Raw genomic sequence first — 14,758 nt, forward strand, 5'->3', positions numbered from 1 at the left:
TTGCCAAGATGTCACACTCAATACATGCAAACACACATGGCAGCACATGGCATACAAAACTACACATTTTTAATACAAGGCACAGATCCAACAGTCTAAGATGTATTTAAATATATTCTTTAAGAGGCTTTTTTGTAGTTTAATTACATGTACAGAGGCTCGTACAATTTCATACAAAACATACACTTTTTATCATGTGTAAGACATTTCTACTTGGGGTAAAATGACCTTGTTGTCATTCATCTTCACATCTCTTCCCTTGGGGTTGAACTACTGAGAGGAAGGGAGAGTGAAAGGCGCAGGCAGACAGAGTAAGAAAGAAAGGGCCTGAGACTGCAAATCTGTTACAAAGGCAAGTCATTGATTCCGGTATGCGGAATTAATGAAGCCTCTGCCGGATATGACAGTACAGTGTCAGACAGGGGAGAGTTATGCAGACCATCGGGCTCTGGCAGCCATTAGCTTACAGATAGTTGTCTCTCAGGATGACAAAAGCACTAGGAGAAGTTAAAAAGGCATTCATTAAAAAAAAGAAAAGGAAGCCAATTTACTTGAGCAACATTGACGTGCCTTTTGGCATCTTCTTATGGCAGTTTTCACTCAAAGGCTTCCGGTGTTGCTTTTCTTCTCACACAAACACTCTGCACTGTTGTTTGATGTCTGATGAGTCATGGTTAAGATAAATCCTGTTTGTTTGTTTTATTACTTGATTTTGCCAGCAAGGATACCTGTTTTAAACTCCAAACACCTTTTTTTTTTGTTCTCTTATTTTCATTTTTCAGTAAAGCAAGCATAAAACATGTGTTTAAGCTTTTGAATCTCATATTATATGACAAAAATGTCATTTAATATGAAAAGAAAAGAAAATTATTTTACTTTTTGGGCGCAGGGTGGTCCACTATTCAGTCATGACACTGTAGAGTGGATCACCCACGCTTTTCTGCTACCACTATCCTAGGGCTGCCTTCCCCTCCTCTGGCAGCTTTTTTTCTCTTTCATTTTTTGATGCAACCCCAACATAGCATGTCAGTGCATTTGGTCAGTGATGTTTGAAAGATGGACAGTCGTACAGCAAGAGAAGAGGAGGGCAACCTACGGGACAACACGGAGAAAGCTAAAATCAAAGAGGAAAGCTCTGAAAAATAGCCGCTGATAAAAGTGCAAAAATTGGCAACTTTTTCAATAAAATGATTTAAATTTTTTTGAAAAGTCAAAAATAAGGTTTGAAAAGTCAAATAAGGACAATGAAGTGGGTAAGGAAATATGTCGAACTATGTGTGCAAACCACCATACAAGTTAATTGCCATGTCATTCAATTTTGTGATGTGGTGCATAATGTAATGTTATGTTTAAACAAGCCATGAGCCCACAAGTCCTGAGTGGGCAGGTAGGATTATTCATTAAGTGAATGTTGGTGAAGATTCTCAGTCATCCAGATCATCCAATAAAAGTGTAAAAAACACAACAACAGTTCAGTTCTGAAGCTGAAGAAGTTTGCCTCCCATCCAGAAAGCCTTCTCAATTGAAAATGTCGAGTAGTGAAGACTCTCAAGCTGTATAGACCTGCCAGCGAGGCCTCGTTAGAGATTAGATTCACCTGGAACTGACCATCCCTCGCAATGGATAGTTTTTAGGCTCATCGTTTGCCTGTATCACAGGAGAAATGTTGTGATCACATGCACGGAGGTGTGAATTGGGGTGAAACTTAGCAGGAATCAAACCTGTTGCTGTGTTGTACGTTTTTGAAAGTTGAAACATGAGCCCTCCTCCTCTGTTTAAGGTTGTTTTTTCTCGCTTTACGTAAATGACTCTCAAACTATCTGTCTTCTGTCTTCCTTCACCCCTGTATTAAGAGAGGGATGAGAGACTTTTAGAACAGCCAATAGCTATTTACTTTCCAACAGAGTGCCATGCATTGTCCATGCAAAAAATGGTCTTCTCTTTGTATTCCAATTTTCTCTCAGTCTAAAAACAATTCATGGTAGGTTTTCTAGAAACTATAAATCACAAAATGTTTTAAATTTCTGAGTTAAATGTTGTCTCATTTCTTAGGATTTTGACACTGTGGTGTATTAGTCTGCCATTTTTAGTGCTCAACACTAAAATACTGAATCGTTTTTTTTATTACCTGAAAGTAGTTAAAGACTTATGAATTTCCTTATAAAATGGAAATAAACTGTCTCTATCTCCCTCTGAACGATTGTTTTGAATTCCTCATACAACTGGTTAGTAATTGTTACTTAAACTTTTGTGTGATACAGTTTCTTTTGTATGTAAACGACTGCAGAAGGGTATGCCTTTATCTCTGAGTGTCATACTCAGTTACTGGCCAGTAACCGATAATAGCACAATGCCTCCAAGCAACAATGCCCCACATTACACAATAGATCTGAAGTGACTAGTGTTGAGGGCAGATCCACGGCAGGCACACTCATGTCTGTGGGCTTGTTGGAGCTTCATCAACTGCCTCAAACATTAACAAAAGATAATTTTAAAAAGAACAAAGCTCTCAAATGGCTTACATTTTGCCCTGATATTCATGCCAGTGTTTCATAAATGGCCTCATTTAAAATTTGCCACATCTGAGCTGTGAAACAAATGGCGCAGAGCCCCATAAGGCTTGTGGGATGGGCTGAGACTGTGGCCAACATTTGTTTAAGTTCTACTGAAATCAAAGTTTTTGGCTCTTTTATTTTCAAATAATCTCACTGAGCAGACGATGTAGACCCCATTTATTTTCCTATACTACATAAAACACTAACCCGCCACCCAAGCCGTAAATCATCATTTACTGATAGAATTCAAGCCACTTTGCCACTGGAGGGTTCCCGCTACGATTTAGGATGAGCAACAATTTAAAACAACTTTGCGAACAGCCAAATCATGACTGGGGATGAAAAATGTCAATATCCATAACTGTGATACAAAATAGGACTTTCCCCCAGAGGATACGCACACACACTCCTTAAGTTTTGACTCACCCAAAACCTGTTTCTTGGCACAAATTGAAAACCCTTTCAAGCAATGATTGAGGAAAGGTGGAAGCACTGATTATGTGAAGGTATTCCAGCCTGACCTGGATTTGAGGGGTTATTAGGGTGAAGTGCTCCCACTACCCGACGCTCAAACCCTCCTTTACCTCACTCCATCCTTTCTGAGGGCCCTCATCATCAGCCATTAATGCAGGCATAGCTGTGCCTGCATCTAAATGTTTCATTATGGCATGAGTGCAGATACCAATTTCTGCACCCATTTCTCCCCACTTTTCCCGGTGTGCCCCCCATATACACTCTGCACCCTCTGCCTCTCCTCCAACCTCTCACACTGAGGGAGGAGAGATAAGCATGACAAATTAAAATAAATGAGAGTGAAGAAAAAGGTGGTGCGGGGACAATGCCAGTGCCCTAGCTCCTCCTCCGCCTTCTCCTCCTCTGCTTGGAAAGGGAAAAAGAAGATGACAGCAAAAAAGAGATGCAACAAAAAGATCTCAACTGAGAAAAGAAGAAAGGGGGTGAGTGGTGGTGAGAAAGACAAATTATTTATCCAACCATTATTATCATTTCACCACCAGCTGTCCTTGCTAAGAACTGCAGTTTCATCCTCTGCTCCCTCTGTACTCTCTGAGTAATGAGTGGCAGTAATTGGGGTATCTTACTGACCTTTGCTGCTCTTTGTCTCCACATGTGCAGATCTATATGCACCGTTGTGCCACAGGAACCCTGCTCGGGTTATGTCATTTACAACATTCTGTCTTATTCTATACAGCTCAGAAAGCACTTTTAACAATGTTTTACTATATAACATGACATGTCAGGCTGATCTTGTCAGAGAAGAGGATATGGGCAATAATGGTGACTGGTCCAAGAGGACTAGTCGCGTCATAACAATTCAAATCCGCTTGGCTTTATTGTCAGCCCATTTGGAGCTTTGCAAGAATTTAGATTTAGACTTTATTTAATGATATTTCACTGTATTGGGGCAGGGGGAGGTATCTTTTACTTTAAAAAGTGCTCTTTATTGAAATGAATTACCATCTAACTTCTAGATATAAAAGAGTACCAATGACATAAAATTCAGTAAATAATATAAACCCAAGTAAAACACACCTGCAGATATACTGAGCATTAGCATATTTGCTTATAAAAACAATCAAAAATCCCAAAACAATGAAGAAAAACAGAATCCTGAGGCCTTTTTGCTCATCTACTGACAGCTGTCTTGTAGAAAAAGCTTGTTGATTTCTTTACATGAGGCAAGAGTTCTTGACAAACAAGGGTTTTAGCATGAGGGTAAGCTGAGCCAAACTGACACAAGCATCCAATCCTTCGAGTGAGGGCTGTGATTTTCAAATCTAGATATCAAAGGGAGTAGATGGAATCAGATTTGGTTATTCCTTGTCTTTATCAAAAGTATTTGTATTTAAACTGTTTTAAATGGTGTTTAAATTTACATTTTTAGATCCCTGGGAACAAACCAGACAATTCGCACATGTGATTCTTAATATCAATGTATAGGAGAAGAACAAACAAAGCAAAGTACCTAAATAAACTGCTTGAAAAAATTCCCATCAACAAAGGTCTTATATAATAAAATAATTGCAAGTGGTAAGTTTGTTAGGTTGATATATCTTTGATTAATAGCCTAAACTACCATCCATCTTTATCAGTGTTTTGTATGTTTTTGACTGTAGAACAAGATTATAGAATCAGTGTACAAAGGTGAATGCACACCCGGAAGTGAACATGACAGCATAAGGGCCTCCTGTAATCAACATGAGTAGAATTACTGCAGCAATAATTGAGAACCCCAGAGGGTTTGATAAAACAATTTGACAGGGACATATGAAGGGGTACAACGTGGCATGCATGAACCACACGATATGATAGTTGTAATTTTGGTTATTGGTAATTTTCGTAAATCTTATGATTGTGGAAATTGGGATGTTTTGAAGATGTTGAGACAAACTATCTGTTGTGATTTTATACTTTAACTTTATTAATAATTACATTTTCTGACAAATGCAAATGTAAACAAAGTTCATGTGGTAGCCATCACAGCAATGGCATAAAACAGTACAATCCCAGACTTTGCCCTTTATAAAAATGGACTCATGATAATTATTGTTCTTTGTAGTTTAGCACCTGAACACTGTGACAGAATCAAGTGATTATAAATGAATAACCTTGGTAACATTGCAGTTAGCTAGGTAGAGTTTAGAGCACAGAAAGTCTGCAGTATTCTACTGGTAATGTGGCTTAGGGTCAATGCACATGTTCACCCTCTTCAACTTAATGTTGTACCGGGGCATGTGTTTACAAGTGCAAGTATCCTTGCTGAATGTGTATCTTTTAATTTTTGTTGCATCTGAGCAACAACCATAATCGTTGGGAGATGTTGACAGATGTTTTTTTGGTTCACAGCAACTTTATCCTTTATCTTGTATCATGGTTACATATATCTATCAAGACTAATCAGAATTTCAGATATGTGGTCATTTTACTTGGTGTTTTTCATTTATATTTGTGGTGTGTTGAAAAAATAGTTTAGATTTTTTTTTAAAAAGTAGTTTTAATATTATTTTGCCCAAAATAGCACCTACAATAAATCAGAACAAAGTGTGCAAAAAAGATGATGGGAAGTATGTTTAAAAACAATGCAGTACATTCTTACATATACCTGTAAGAATGTACCTGCCTCATCCAACCACTCCCTGCCAGAACGCCTCGTCTTGTTTCACCATCTGCATGTGTTTTTCCCCAGTGACTTCTTGTCGTTTTCAAGCAATGATTGAGGAATTGTGGAAGTGTGGATTATGTGAAGGTATTCCAGCCTGATCTGTATTTGACTGGTTATTAGGGTGAAGTTCTCCCACTACCCAACACTCAAACCCTGCTTTACCCCACTCCATCCTTTCTTAGGCCCAGATAAAGGATCTGGTGGAGGACTATAGAAGGGCCTTAAAGGCATTTTATTACCATCCAGCCTCACCATCCATCCTTAGATCTACCAGAAGGAGTCAGTCTGAGACTAGCATGCAAGCCACTGACCCAGTTGGCATCAGAGCGGACGCACTGGAGTTTGTCCATGGCAGAGAGGATGCATCTGAGTTTGTCCATGTCAGAGAGGACGCATCTGAATTTGTTCTCGTCAGAGAGGATGCACCTGAACCCGCTCATGTCAGTGAGGACATATCTGAACCCGCTCACATCAGTGAGGACGTATCTGTGCCATCTTACGTCACTGTGAACATCTCAGAGCCTGTCTACATCTGGAAGGATGTTCCTGACCCAGTTCCTGCCTCTGAGGGTCCACTGGATGCCTCTGGTCCTGTTCCTGCCTCTGAAGGTCCGATGAACTCCTCAGCTCCTGTTCTCAACACTGAGGGTGTTGTGGATACCTCGGCTCCAGTTCTCGTATCTGAGGTTCTGGTGGATGCTTCAGCTCCAGTCTTCACTCCAGAGTCCATCAAGGAGTGGGTGCAGGGGGACCCGCCTCCGGTCTTTGTGCCAAAGTCTCTCAAGGAGGGGGTCCAGGTAGGTCCACGTCTGGTTTTTGTTTCAGAGTTTCTCGAAGAGGGGGTCACGGTGGACCCATCTCCGGTTTTCACTCCAGAGTTCCACGAGAAGGGGGTGCAGGTGAATCCACCTCCAGTCTTCGTACCTGTACTTGTTGAGATGAAGGTCCATTGGGATCTGTCTCTAGTCAGTGCATCAGAATTCATTGAAGGGGGGTCCAAGCATCCAGGGCCCCATGATTATTACAAGGTCCCGAAGTTGCTCCAGGGCCTCCCGCTACCTGAGCTGTTGAGACTGATGCCATTTCCCGCTCTTCTGTATGAGTTGCTGTGAGGCCTGCTACAGGGGACCCTGGGCACCTAGCTTCAGGTTATGTCAAACCTCAGGCTTCAGGAATGTCAGACCCCAAGCCTCAGGATACGTCAGACTCCAAGCTCCTGGACATATCAGACCCTGAGCTCCAGGTCTCATTTGATGCCAAGCTCCAGGTCTCGTCTGACACCATGCTCCAGGCTTCATCTGATTCCAAGCTCCGTGTCTTGTCTGATGGCCAGCTCCAGGTCTCATCTGATGCCCAGCTCTAGGTCTCATCTGATGCTCAGCTCCAGGTCACGTCTGAAGCTCAGCCTAAGGCAAGACATGGGTCACTCATACAAGGTTCTTGTTTGCATCGTGGGCGCCCAACAAGAGTCCTGAACCGTTGCAGACGGTCGCCAAGAGCCCTGCTCTATCGAGGACGTCCTGAGATCTTGGTAAACCTGGAGGACCCTCTGAGCCAACCGCTAAGGATTTTTCATCACCGGGTAAGGCCTCTGGAGTCTCTGCTGTGCTGGGAAAGGCCTCCAGAGAGCTTGCCATGCCGTGGTCTGCCTCCGGGCCTACCCCATGAGGCCCTGTCACATCGGGGTCCATCTCTGGGCCATTCACCTGAAGTCTTAGTTCGTCCTCTTAGGATTGTTTTTTGTTTTAGACTCTTGCGTCCTTCTAAGGCCCCTTCCACACGCCATGTCTGGGTTGTTTTTTGTTTGATTTTTGGACTCTTCCACCTGCTGCCATTAATTATCCGCTAAGTCATTCCAACTATTCCTCTACCTACATATACCTGCCTCATCCAACCGCTCCCTGCCAGAACTTCTCTTATTTCTCCCTCTGCATGTGTTGTTCCCCAGTGACTTCTTGTGATTTTGCCTGTGTGATTCCTAGTCTGTTTCCTAGTGCTTGTTTGTACTGCCTGGAAAACGTTTCTGTTGAGAATTATGTGTCTTCCTTTGCTCACACTGGAAACACGTCAGCGGCTTCTAATCCAGTCTGATTCTGCCTGCAACTTTGGGTCAGTCTGGATCTGCCTGCAATTCATCTGTTCAAGTTGTCCTATGCCTGCATACCTGCTCAAGTCAGCCTCAGCCTGCATCCTCTGGTCAAATCTACCAGACCAGAAGATGGTCTGGTAGTGCCCCCCCCCCCCCCAAGTTTCTCCAGTTCCCTTTTTCCCAGCCTCTCAATAAAACCTTTAAACTGCATATCTGCCACCGTGGCTGTTGTCCCATTTAGAATTGTAATGGAAAAAAAACACCTGACAGCATATGTATTGATGACTTTTCCAGAGTTCCTACTTAGCTGTTAATAACCTATAATGGAGTTACAATAGAAAAGATCTTGTGTCTCAACATGACATTGTGGTATGGGTGCTGCTCATTACATGAAAGGAAGGATTTACCACAAGTGGTGAGGTCAGCACAGCGGATTGTGTGATGCTGTCTACAGGATCTAGACATGGTCTTTGTTGCATTAGTCCAGAAAAGGGACAGACATATTGCCAGAGATCCCAGTATTTGTCTCATTTCCATCAGGGAAATGATTTGGGAACATGAGATCAAATATGAACAGACTTAAAAACAGCTTCTTTCCCAAAGCTATAAGGACTATCAGCCCCTCCTGAGAATAGACCACCAGCCCAGCTCATAGTATGTTACAACCACACTACTGGTTCCACAGGTTTGCCATCTGATGATATTCATTTACACAGTCTCTCACTTGCAAATGTGTATTTGCACACTTCAATTTATCTGGGACTGTCTGTTTAGACAATACAAAAAGACAATCACAACAGAGCAACTGTCATAACAGTTTTATTTTACTGAGTAAATGTTTATTATTGCTATTATATAAATATGAAGTACAGGGCCGCACAGTGACGCAGTGGGTAACGCTGTTCCCATGAAGCAAGAAGGTCCTTGGTTCAAGTCCTACCGGTCCCCTGGGTCTTTATGCATGGAGTTTGCATGTTCTCCCTATGCATGCGTGAGTTCTCTCCTGGTACTCCAGCTGCCTCAACATGAATATTAGGTTAATTGACCTCTCTAAATTCTCCTTAGGCTTAAGTGTGTGAGAATGTTTTTTTTTGTCCTGTTTGTCTTTGTTGCCCTGCAATAGACTGGTGACCTGTCCAGGGTGTACCCCGCCTCTCGCCCATTCACAGCTGAAGATATGCACCAACATCCCTAGCGACCTCACGATGGATAGATGTGTTAGAAAATGGATGGATGGAAGGATGGAAGGATGTGGGTCACTTTTAACCCACAAGACAACACAAGGGTTAAGTCCAGTGTTGGCCACTGCAATGAACTGATTTAAAACAAAATACTTAGGAAGGTTGTGTCTGTGTGTTATGTGTAATAATGAGCATTCTGAGCTGGTGTTTGCCACATCAAAAATGTCATTATGGTAACAATGACAATAAAGATTATTGATTCTTCAAGGACAATGAAACATGCAACATGGTTGTCCCTCTCTTACAAAGCTGTTATTGCAAGCAAAGACTCAGGCAAAGGTCATACACAAACTGGCAGATGAGATCCAGAGGGTTGGACAAAGGGTGTGGTCCAGTGAACAGGTCACCTGGTCAATGTCCTGAAAATCAGAAGCCAAAGAAGAAATCCAACCAGACAACAGACAACTGCAAACTAACTGATTGCCCTTGACCTAAACTGACAGGCAGGGTATGTGAGCACTATTCAGATAAAAAAGTGTGAGGCCCCATGGTAACTCTGGTTGAGCTAAGGAGATTCATAACTCAAGCCGGAATTCTGTTGACATGGCAACTATTAAAGGCATACTATGCAACATTTTTCAGTTAATTAATGTGTTCCATACCGTTTTGGATGATTAAATGAGTCATTTCAGGTCGAACAAAGGTTTTCTCGGCCGCCCTGGGGGTCTGTGGGGGAAATACCGCACTTGCAATTGCAAGAGCTCACGGCCCGCACACACAGAAGTCTTGCTTTACGGCGATATGCACACACGAAAGCAACAACAAAGAACCGCGTGTTAACGTCAAATAAACATGCAAGCATATCGAGTTTTATTGTTATTATTATTATTATTATTATTATTATTGATGTAAACATGATCATTTAAACATATCATTTTTTATGTTGGCGAGACGCTACCACCGCAGTAGCGTCTCGCAAACATAAAAAAAAAAAAAAAAAAATAATAATAATAATAATAATAATAATAATAATAATAATAAAACTGGCGAGGCGGCGGCCGCGGCTTGGCGAGGCGACGGCGGCGGCGGCGACCGCCTCGCCGAGATAGCGCTGCGGGAAGCTTGATGTTCATACCTTCACTGTGTTAGTCATTGTTTGTACTGCCATTTTTTCCACTTTTCGTTGCGTTCGCCTGTCTGCTAAGCTCAAAACAACCGCGCCTGGCTTGACGGGGAAACCAGAACAGCTGAGCGTCTTTATGACAGTGCACTTTTACTTTCGCCCTCTGGGGGGAGCCACGCTGGAAAATCAACCCCGGTTGCATAGTATACCTTTAACAGTTAATATTAAGAGCTATAAGAAGAAAGCCATCATTGAAATAAAACTCTAGGGAACCTTGTTTAAAGCCGCAAGCCCCATATGAGATTCACCAAACATGTAGAATAACATTTTCTGATAAGATATGATCTGTAGGCCAAAAGCAAAATGCTGTGCGGATGTAAATTAACACTGCACATCCTCCTCATTGTCATGTTTGTATGTGAGAACCCAAAATCAAGCCAACACAGAGCATGTTTTAAAGTGGGTTTATTGGAAATGTTATAGACCAGTTCACGCGTGACGTCAGCGCTACATCTGGGTCCCGCGGGTAGACAAAAAACAGTACTGTTCTCGTCTACTACATGACAAAAAGGGGTGATTTAGAGCGTACTTTTAGTTAGTTTATTTTTGGAATCTAAACAATGTCTACGACTTGTTGTGCTCCCGGTTGCACAGACAGGTATTCCAATTCGTTGGATGTACGTTTCTGTCGTTTACCGAAGGAGGAAGGACGAAGAAAGAAATGGATAATTTCAATGAAAAGAGCGCAGGCAGACACTCCCAATGGACTGGGGGAGCCATCATAGCACAACAGAATATGCAGTCTACACTTCATCTCCGGTAAATACAACTTAATTTTGCACTGGTCATTGTTCTACTTAAATAGCGGCGACGGGGAGGTGGTGATCGCTAGACGGGGCCGGGAGAAGCGGAGTCGCTGCAGCAGCAGCACGCCGCATCATTCTAGTTTTCTTCGAGCAATCATTGTGCAATAATGTTCACTAGACAGTGGCTGCATTACGCCCATGTTCACGCGCGCTAGTACGTCTGTGTTTACGCTGCAATGTCGCCGACACCCCCACCCATTTTAACAAGACAAAAACACCCAAATAATCCTTTGTGAACAATGTTTTTTTTAACCTTCCTCTCTGCTGAGGCGCGGTCTGTGTCCAACTCCGCTTTCTGCTGTTACGCAAACATGTCTGAACATCCATCCATTTTCTGACCCGCTTAATCCCTCATGGCGTCGCGGGGGTTGCTGGTGCCGATATAAAATTACTGTAGCCGTCCAGTGGTTTTAGGGGCTTTCGTGCTCTCTCGTCTGTACTGGCCTGCGTGTTTATAAGGCAGCTGTATATGTCGCGGTACGAAACACTTGGCCAGCATTACACAGACTCGCTCCGTCCCTTCAGGCTTTTGCTGCGTTGATCTGGCAATCTGATACCATCAACCATCAACTTACTCTTAAAACGATCTTGTAATGGTTATCTAAAGAAGAAAAATACGTGGAGAACTCGTCAGTTTCTCTGTTTGCGTCCGCCATTGTGTTCGCCTTTTGCCTACCAGTCCGGCGACTGGTAGGCAAAAACCCGCATCAACACAATAACAATGAACTGGTCTATATGCTGACAGACCAATAGTTGCTGGCAGAGTCAGACTTGACCAGATGCGGACTGAGCACATGAGAACTGAAAGCAGAACTGAAAGGTATATATGATGGCTGGGGAACAGGTGAGCAGAGTAAAAACAGATAAGTGGAACTGGTCTGGGCTGATGATGGAGCTAATTTGAGGGTGACAGAGGTGACAGAGCTAATTATAGACAAGTCTGGAAAAGTCTAAAACAAACAAATTAAAAAAACTAAACCATGACACTCATGGTAAAACAAAAACTGCTCAGCAACATGTTGTGAGCATGCTTTTCCTTCAGCAGGGAAAGGAAGACTGATCAGAGTTTGTGAAAATACCTAGAGTTAAATACAGGTAAACGGCTAACAAACACGATAATGGTGGAGGTGAGTGCAAGTTAAAAAGTAAAAAACAGAAGATGAGTGGTCAACACAAAAACAGGAATTAATGAGAAGAAAAGACACACAATGGGTAACCAAGAATGAAGCTGGAGGCATAATGAAAGGAACTGACAAACAATAAAGGATAACCTATTGATGTGGTGATTCCTGGATACAAAAGAGGTGACACTAATTGACATCAAGGCTGCAGTTGTGGGAACTGGAGAGGAACAAAGAAAACGACTGAATAGATTGCTAAACACAGGGAATCACAAGGAAGCAATAACTAAACAGAGGAACACAAACAACTCGTAAACAACTCAGTCACAAGGAAAACCTGAAGTAAATGGAACCACGTACACAATACATACATCAAAGTAAACAGGAACTAAGATCTACAAAGATAAATCATGACCAAGACTAAAACTCCTATCTTTGCAATGTAAAGAACACTCAAAAGCAAATCACCAAGGATCATGACCTGTTGATGCTGCAAAAGATTCAAAACTAGGGGTTGAGGTTCATCTCCAACCAGGACAACCTAAACATACAGCCAGAGCTTTAGTTGAGAACCTGGGCTGAGACTTGAAAATCGTTGTTCAACAGATGCTGTCCAACCATTCGGACTGAACTTGAAGTATTTTCCAAAAAATAATGGGCAACATCTTCCACTCTTCACATGTGTAATGCTGGTAAAAACACCCTTTAATTTTTAGTCTGTTTTTTTACTTTGCTTACAAAAAAACAAACAAACATGTATACCTGTCCTCTTATAGAACAGTTATGCACAGCTTTGTTTTTGCCTATCACATTAAACTCTAATAAAATCCATAGAAAAATTCAATGAGTATTAATACTTTTGCAACAACCAGGAACTAAATTAACAAACACCCCACTTTAGGTGATTACTTTGAAAAAGTTGCACCCTGTGCTATTTCCTCAAATTAGTTTTCACAGCTTCAGCATTAGCAGCAGTCAGACTGACCCTTTTTCCTTTGCAACAAAACTTTGTGAAATATTATAACAAACAAATATCTCCATTTTGAGGTTATGTTAACCTCACAGAAGACTTTTCTCATAACTTCTCAATCAAACTCCCAACATTAGCACTGAGACTGCTGAGGTTCTGTGAGGAGGCGGATGGGACAAATCAATAAATTGATACACTGACACAGATGTCTGTCAATTCAGAGGACTCTTCTCAGAAAAACTATAATTTTTTGCTCAAAGCTGTAAAACTAACCTAAAGGTTGGTCCTGATGTAGATAGAATGTTACTGTTTGTAAATGTTGTCCTGTTTTATTTATGTATCCCTGTGTGTGTGTGTGTGTGTGTGTGTGTGTGTGTGTGTGTGTGTGTGTGTGTGTGTGTGTGTGTGTATATATCTATATCTATATATATATTTTATTTATTTTTTCTAAAATGTATTTATGTAACGTGATGTAGATAGCTGTTTAGCACAGGAAAGCAATGGTTGGCATTGACACCTCAGTTTAATTTTATGTCCTTTAATTAGTTTATACAGAGTGGTGGGTAATATTTAAAAGGTGCCATGACATCACTGTATAAACCATTTCATGTAGCTGATTTTGCTGATGATATGCAGCTCTACCAAGTTACCAGGTTTTCCAGTTATAAACACCTTTCTTACATTTGACAGCATTTATAAATTATATAAACTCATGGTCATGGGCACTGCGATAGACTGGTGACTTGTCCAGGGTTGCCCATTGACAACTGGATATAGACACCAGCACCCCATACAACCCCACAAGGGATAGACGTGTTAGAATATGGATAGAGATGGATAAACATATGGGTCATGGCAACGATGTGATCGCCACCTTCTGTATCGGTATAGATGTTTTTTTGAGGGAATAATGGGCATTCCTCAAATGACGTCAAATTACTAAATTTAGAACAGGGAGTGCACCTGCATCGCAGCCATCCTGTGGTCGGACAAGCTGTATAGAGTGGTGAAGCAGACGTTATTCCCCGTTATTCCCCGAATATTGTATCAGTAAATATAATGGTAACAAAGAAACACTGCTGCTTCGGTATCGGGAGTGACTCTCGATATGGCCATCGTGACCATATGAAAGGTTTTTGGAAATTTAGACTATTGTATCCTAGATTTCTTTCCCCCTGGTTTAATAACATATTTGGGTCTTACGTTGGCACTATTGATGTTTATAGGTCTCACTCCCTCGGTCTCCTTGGTTTCCTTCTGCCTCCACTGCTCCTCAAAATACTCAATTTTTACATCAGTATATAAGCTCAACGATCATTGCCGGATTCTTCCATTTCACTAAGTTACTTTACGCTGTTTAATTAAACGATAAACATGCTCACCCCAAGTTTTTGTCTGCAGTGTCAGAGATGTAATTCTGGCCTCTAAAAAGCCAAACATCCCAGTCCTTGTAGTTTCTATTTTGCATCTCACAAGAACTAAAAGCAACTCTGTCAAATTAAAAGAATAATGCTACATGTGTTATTGTGATAAGGAATGCAAGATGAACCAAAACAGTGGCACTACCAGATAATTATGAGTGTGTGTGTGTGTGTGTGTGTGTGTGTGTGTGTGTGTGTGTGTGTGTGTGTGTGTGTGTGTGTGTGGCAGGGGAGCGCATAGGGGGGTCAAG

This window comes from Fundulus heteroclitus, chromosome 1, assembly GCF_011125445.2.
Source record: "Fundulus heteroclitus isolate FHET01 chromosome 1, MU-UCD_Fhet_4.1, whole genome shotgun sequence".
Classification (NCBI taxonomy): domain Eukaryota; kingdom Metazoa; phylum Chordata; class Actinopteri; order Cyprinodontiformes; family Fundulidae; genus Fundulus; species Fundulus heteroclitus.